Below are 7858 nucleotides of genomic sequence, written 5' to 3' on the forward strand. Positions count from 1 at the left end.
TCCTGTTCCGTTTCAGACACACTCTCTCAGGGAAGTATGTTCATTCTATTTACACATCACATAAACCTCAGTGCACATGTGGCATGACATCATTATAACATTCTTGCAATAATAAAACTAAACATGAGCTTTAGATGTGATACTGACAGTATGACTGAAGTTGTTATAAAGAACATGCAAACACGCCATTCAATGGCACAATTGCACAACATCGTCAACATCTTCAAGGGTTATGAAGTGCTGACTCGTTGCTGGCTGTGACCATCCACATGTGACATGTACATGCATTACACACACAAACACACACATACACACACACACACACACACACACACACACACACACACACACACACACACACACACACACACACACACACACGTACACACACACACATACACACACACACACACACACACACACACACGTGATTTAGGTCTGACTGAGATTGTTATGAAGAACATGCAAACATGCCATTCAACACCACACAATTGCACAACAGACCACAGAGGTCAACAGGACTTGATAAAAGGTCATCTGTCTGTTCAGACACAATGAAAACTACACTAATCCCGGCCCAGCCCCTTCCATATATCCTGCAGCAGAGAGCACAACTCACTCTGCATCCTACTCATGTCACAGCCGTGGGGTTGTAAAAAGAAGAGACTGTTGCACCTTTTATGGCCAATGACAGTTTGCAGGGAGTGGATGCTCCATCCCCTCTCTCCTCTGCGTGCCCATTAATGTTGATGCCCTGACCTTTTGACCCCATGAGTAATGTTGATGTGTACCGTTCAACGAAAAGTGGACAGTAGTTATTCCGCAATGCACCAAAGAAACAATGACAAAGTCACACAAACAGCCTGAATAGTCCAACAAAATGTGTCCAAATGGAGTATAAATCCAGTAACTCCATCTCACGCCAAAGTCTGAGAGAAGCTCACTGGGTGTGCCATGCTGACGGAAAACAATGGAGGTATTTTCTGTCACAGGTTTAGCAGAAAATAACCACAGGGAGAGAAGCAAACAAGAGGGAAGGCTGAACAATGCTGGACTTCATACTGCACGAGGAAGAAAATGGCAAAGTTCCTGATGAACTGGGGAAGTACACAGCTGCCCTTTATTTAACAGCACATTAGCAATATAGGCCTATACTGTATTATTAACTGCGTTGTTTCATAGTCATCACCATTCACTCACATTGGGAGCTGCAAGTGAATCCTTTGTATATTGTCTTGAAAAGATAATCATTTCTGACTTAAAAGTGGTGATCATTATAAGCCCATAGTAAACAGGAACAGGGCATAGATGTCCAAGACTGAGCAGACACAAACATGCAAGGGAAATAGGGGGAGTAATGGACCATCCAGAGGGGCAGATAGAGGAAGATGAAGGACCAAGACGGACACTCCAGGGCCAGCTGCCTCTGCCCACAGTGATGTATCGCAGGGGCATCTTTCATCGGGTGGTCAGTACCACTGTCAGTAATGCTATTTCTCCCCAGGAGAGATATACAGATGTTTTGACAGGACAGTGGCCGCTCTTCGATTAACATCTCCGCACTCAGTGAGGGGAGTGTGCCTCAGATTAAACAAACACGATGGCAGAGGGATAAACAGCACACACCCATGCGTACCCCTGTTCTCCCTTTATTCTTCTTCTAAATAACCCATCGACTTTTTCCCCCCTTGTAAACAGGAAGAGCTAAATAGGCTCTTATGAGAAAGAAAATGCAATAACAAGGAAGGGAAATGGAGGGGTATGTCTCTGTGGTGTAGTCATGCAACCTCTGATAAGCCCATCATATACTGTATCTCCCATTCGTTGGTGCAGCAGAGCCATAATGATCAGGATGACCCCAGGGGCCAAGGTTTACAGTTATGGGTTAGGGGTTAGAGGATATTTTCAGTAAAGCTTTTCTGAAGCATTTCCCTATACTGTATGCCGGACTGTAGGCTAGTTGCTACTCTACGCATGTGCTGTTTCTGTCCACCACTTAACCCTGATAACTTGAACCTTGACCTATGGGAGACCCATTAGGACAATGTTCCCCACAGACACTCGCTTACGGTCAGCCTCCATTTCCCACAGCCTGGGTGTTCTGATATGGTGTGTGGCAGGTGCCCATTCATCAGTTTCAACATGTCAGAAGACATAACGGCTGAGTGATGGGTTGCATGGATGAGACCATCTTTTTTCAAGGCTCAGGGAGAAGTGCATGTGATGGCATTCCACAGGATGAGAAGAAGGCACGTTTAACAAGATAGCTGACCACAGTGTGAGATCAAACTAAACCGAAGCCATTACCATTACATTATCGCAGAATCAACAACTAAAGAGTAACTCAAATTGGTGGGATAGCTTCCTCCAGCTTACGTTCTTAATATTTAAGTGTTCCGCAATATTTGTGTATTTACTAAATGGGGTCATTTCCTCCTGTTATCTCCTCTGGCAGGCTGGGTTGGGCAGTGTTTGTGTGTGGCGATTGGGGGATGTTTGGTGGGGGGTGGTGGAGATAGATGGAGGATCAACAGGAAGGAGGCCGTCTCACAGCAGCGGTGGCCCACTAATGGGTTTAGCTGCCCTGAAGGCCCCATATCATCTGCTCTCCTCTTGCCTGCCTGCTCCCGCTCCCGCTCCTCTCCACACTGCTGCAGTCTCATCGTCTCATCCCCTGCTTTCTCTCATCCCATCCTTCTCTCTCCTCCTTCTCTACTTCTCGCTCTCTTCTTCTTTCATCAAGTTTTCTCTCATCTTATTTCTCTCTCTCTCTCCTCTATATCTCTTTTCCTCCTATTCTTCTTCCTATTCTTTCAGTTCATGTTCTCTCATCTTCTCTTTCTTTCTCTCCTGTCACCTTTCCCTTCCCTAACCCACGCCTCCTTGTCTCGTCTCCTCTGTGTTCTGTCTCCCTGCCCTGCCCTGTCGCCCTGCCTCCCTCACCCCCTGTGGTGACCTGTCTGTCCCCATCGTTTTTCACCCTGACACTTTAATCAGGGAGTCCAACCACAGGCAGGCAGCGCAAGCCGAGGCCGGCCCTCCTTCTCCTCTTCCTCCCTCCTCTCCTATCTGTCTCTCCCCCCCTTCTCTCCGTAAATCTCCATGCATCCATATGTCTCCTGGTTTGTCTGCGTGACCGTCTCTCGGTCTGTCTGTCTGTCTGGTGGAGCAGCGCACAGGGATAGAGTTTCCCCCTGGATCTGTCATGTCATATCATGTCATGTCTCGTTTATCTTTATTTTACTGACTTACACAAGATCTTACTCTTTATACATTATGAAACAAGTCTGGTTTAGATTTGAGAGGTCTTATCAGACAGTCTCAGCTCAATCAGGCCATTGCTGACGTGTGAGTAATTGGCTGCGTACGGCTTCAGATATGTTCAAGGCTGATGTCGACATTAGAACGTTTTGCTGTACCAGAAATGAAAGCCTACAAGCTGTACCGTTGTCTGCCTTGATATTTCTCCAAACGAAAATACCAGACACTCACGGTTGAGTAGATGAAATGGAAGAAGTGTCTGTCTGCTTTTCACTCTGTGGGCAGGGTCATAAATCTGTGACTTTCAGCGTAGAGTTACATTAAGTCACTCCACTGGTTTTATTGCCCTGATTTAACAGCAGGGGAAGTCTCTCTTTCAACAGCCTATTGTTACTGAAGGACACACTGGCCTTTCACCGGCCCAATATAAAGTTTAATTAAACACAGTGAATTACATTCTGAGGCTACGGCTAATGATGACAGACTACAGTGGAACTCATGAGACAGAGACTATTGGATGGTGTCAACACTAGCTCCCCATTCCCCTAAACCACTATCTTTTTCATCTGTGAAGACATCATTCAAATATGGCAAATAGGATGGCGGCTCTGTTTGAGCAATGTTTGTTGCTTCAATGCATTATGATAGATTTTAGGTCACTTATGGCATCCAAAGTGGCTACATATACATGAGTGTGAAGACACAGCACACAAAGGCTCATCAACAACCACAACGAGGATCCCTCAGCAGCAGTAAAACAGAGCACAGCATCTAATTAAGTGGACGAAAGGGGTTTTTATTCTACATCAGCACAACAAAAGCATGAAATCAATGGAGCTGTAGAAGTGAGAGGCCATAATCCCAACGACTAAACATAAGATAAAAATCCCCCTATAAACAGGCGATAAGCAGCTGTCTCCGTCCTAATGGCTCTCTGTGTCCAGCGCTGCTCTTCCGCTCACCTCCCCCATACTGCTCTACAGTGCATCCACTGAAATGGGTAATCATCTGGCACATCACTCCCTCTGCCGTCCCTTAACCTTCTTTAATGAGTGAAAGAGTGGGGTCACCGTGGCAACCACATGCCTGGCTGCAGGACCTCATCTGGCCGAACGGGCATCGGGGGTCATGCCTGTAAGATAATGCCCCGGAGCTAAGCTGACATTTGCCTGCCTTGTTGTCATACTAGTGTATGGTTTCTGCGTGAATGTGTTTGTGTGTGTGCGCGCACGCATGTGTGCACGTGAGTGTGCGTATCATTTGTTGATGTACATTGTAACCCATTTGAGGGGTTAAGGGATGTGTGAGGCTTTGTGTGTGAATGTGTGTGTGTGTGTGGTGGGGGGGGGGGGGTTACTGTGTATAAAAGCACTGATGGGGTTAATCTCTGCTTTGTTTGGGGAGCGATGGGGGCTTAAAAGTGTTTTGATTCCACAAAGACACCAAAAACCATTGGCCTCCAGCGCATATCCAAAATGTCCGTCCTGCAGCTCTGTGGAGGGATTTACTGTGCTGCATAGCGTTCATTAGTTTAATGGAAGCTGACGGCTGCTGTCAAACAGGGTGGATGCAATCTACATACCTAACTAAAAGCTGTAGTTACACATATCGCCCCTGCCGGAGTGCTGTGAAGTCTCAGGAAGAGATTTCTTGTCACTGCCATTCTGTTGGCTGATTCAAAAACAGGTCAATTCATAATTTATTTCCCTCTTCATATGTTGTCTCAATGGACATTTTTCGTGGATGCGATTCTTGGAATAGCTTTTTTCCACACAGTTTTTAAATACCAGTTTCTGCTTCTGGAAATATGGGAGCTCCACAAATGAGAGCTGGGTTTGTGATACATGATGCCACATATACTGTACATGAGCAAGAAAGAGTGAGAGTGTGTGTGTGTGTGTGTGTGTGTGTGTGTGTGTGTGTGTGAGAGAGAGAGAGAGAGAGAGAGAGAGAGAGAGAGAGAGAGAGAGAGAATGTGCATTCATTTTCACATTTGGGATGCACAGCTGCCCTCGTGCTATGAAATGGGGGAGGGGTAACAGATGAGATGACAACACACATGTTCCCTGAGACTTTCCACTGAGAGTGAGAAAGAGAGAGAAAGTCAGAGAGAGAGAGAGGGAGGGGGTGAGAGAGCCAGAAAGAGAGAGGGCAAAAAGAAGATAGAGACACTGGCAGGCTATCCATACCATTTGGAATAGCATAATTACCATAACCATGACAGTCCAAACATACAGTTGAAAGGAACAGCTGAGCATGCATGTCCAGTGCAGAACTGAACGGGTGAGATGGTGAGAGGAGAGAGCAGCATGTGGTAGGAGATGTGTTAAGGAAAGATGACAAAACATGGACAAAATACAGATGCACTCTCTCTCACACACACACACACACACACACACACAAACTCACACATGCATACATACACACATGCGCACACACACACACACACACACAAACTCACACATACATACACAAACACACAAACTCACGCATATACACACACACACACACAAACTCATGCATATATACACACATGCACACACACAAAAACGCACACACATTCACACACACATACACACACACACACACACACACACACACACACACACACACAGAGAGAGACGCATTGCACGCATACACACACACACACACACGCACACACACACACGCACAGACACAGACACACACTTCTATGAAGTCGGCTCTTTAATTACAGGGGAACGGATCAATGAGACCAATTAATCACCCTCCGGCCCCATTGATTAGTGCGAGGCTGAGTGGGGGGCTTGAGGAGTGGACGGACAGGGTGGACATTAGCAGTGCCAGCTTAAGAGCCCATTAGAAATCCCCCTCCTCCACCCTTCCCTGGGACTCTGGCTAAGTGTCCTAGAGGGTGATGGTGGCAAGGCTCACAGGTCACCAGTAATGGACCACATAAGTGGACATAATGTACAACACATATCCACCCTCAGGGAGTTCTTCCTCTGAGCTGAGTATTGGAGCCTCCTCAGCACATAGTTCTCTGTTTTTTTCTGCCCACTCTTGACTGAATGACTTCATGGTCTGGAAAGGGACTCCACAGTGACTGGAGGTGATGGACAAGGCGGTGGTCAAAACTGACCTGCTACAACTTATGCTCATACGTGACTTTCTCATGGGCCGATAGTCTGATGACTTCCTTTCTTTCTGAGAAAGTGAATTAGGCAACACTTTACTTGAAGGTCTCTACATTAGAGTGACATGACACTGTCATGACACCCTAACTCTAACCCTAACCCTAACCCTAACCCTAATTCTAACCTCTAACCTCTAACCCTAACCCTAACCTCCCTAGAAGAAGCTTCATGTCATGAACGTGCATGCCTTGTTTATAATGCATATGACACATGACAGTGTCATTTCACTAGCCGTTAACTCACTGCACAGATAGCCGGCGATTCACGGGCTTTTAGGCGGCTAGTCCCGATTGTACTCACTGCTAGCCGGCTAATCGACGGGGTGATTTACGCTGCCAATTGTCCTCCCCTGGGGGTACACATATCGCCGGGGCGACTGCAGTGAGGACGCGAGGCGGATATGCGGCGGCTTTGCTGAGACATGGGCGGAGCTGTCAACAACGAGAGTTGTGCACACACTAGGGAAAGATTTTAAATCAGCAAACAGCTGACTGTATGCTGAGCACAGCTGTCAGATCATCATCATACTGTTCACATATTAACATTGCTCCTTGTGGTCTATCTACACACTGTTCTTTCAAATGTCAATGGCAATTAAATCGCCAAACATCTCAGCATTTATTTATTAATTTGGTAATATTGGGAAAAACATAGCCTAGGCTATCCTGCTTTATCTACAGCCAGGATAGCTAGACCTTGGCTAGCTTGCTCAAATAACCATTGACAACGTATTTCGTTAAAGCATGTATAGGCTAGGCCTATATCATACCCACCCTAAGGTTTAAGAAACATAACAACGTTGTCCAATTTTAGTTTAATGCATTTTTCTGAATTGGCGAGGTCTCCTTATGAGGGTAGGCTCTGCATTTTTAAATGGCTAATCGCTAGTCGCGATTAGCATCGTTGGTTTAAACTTTGCAGAGCTGTTTTGTTGTTATCACAAAAATACTGATTGTAACTGCTGTTAGGAAGACAGTTTGGAACCTGGCAGACGTGAGGCAGTGAAAGGTATAATGCATAGTCCAAGCGGAATGAGTGGAGAGTTGATTTTGTGACGAGGCAAGAATTACTCTGTTAGGAAATGTTTATTACCAGATGAATATGAGGAATGACATTACATGGAAGTGGCCTGTTTAAGATCCCCGTGGCTATATCCCACAACATGGGTGGCATCCCGTAACATAAACCCCTTATCCCACAACACATCAGCTGACTAGTCTAGTACACCTATATAATGCGTAACCGTCAACTATCTTATGACAACAGGCTGCTTAACCATCTTAGCCGTAGGCTACATTTCCCCCTTGCATGAACGTAACACAAGCATATCCGAGCCGCGCTAGCTAGCAAGTCTAGCTAGCCACAAACAACAGTGCATACCAGACTGTATAGAACAGGTGCATACTGCATAGGCTACTAAT

Source organism: Sardina pilchardus, chromosome 7, assembly GCF_963854185.1.
Source record: "Sardina pilchardus chromosome 7, fSarPil1.1, whole genome shotgun sequence".
NCBI classification, from domain to species: Eukaryota; Metazoa; Chordata; class Actinopteri; order Clupeiformes; family Clupeidae; genus Sardina; species Sardina pilchardus.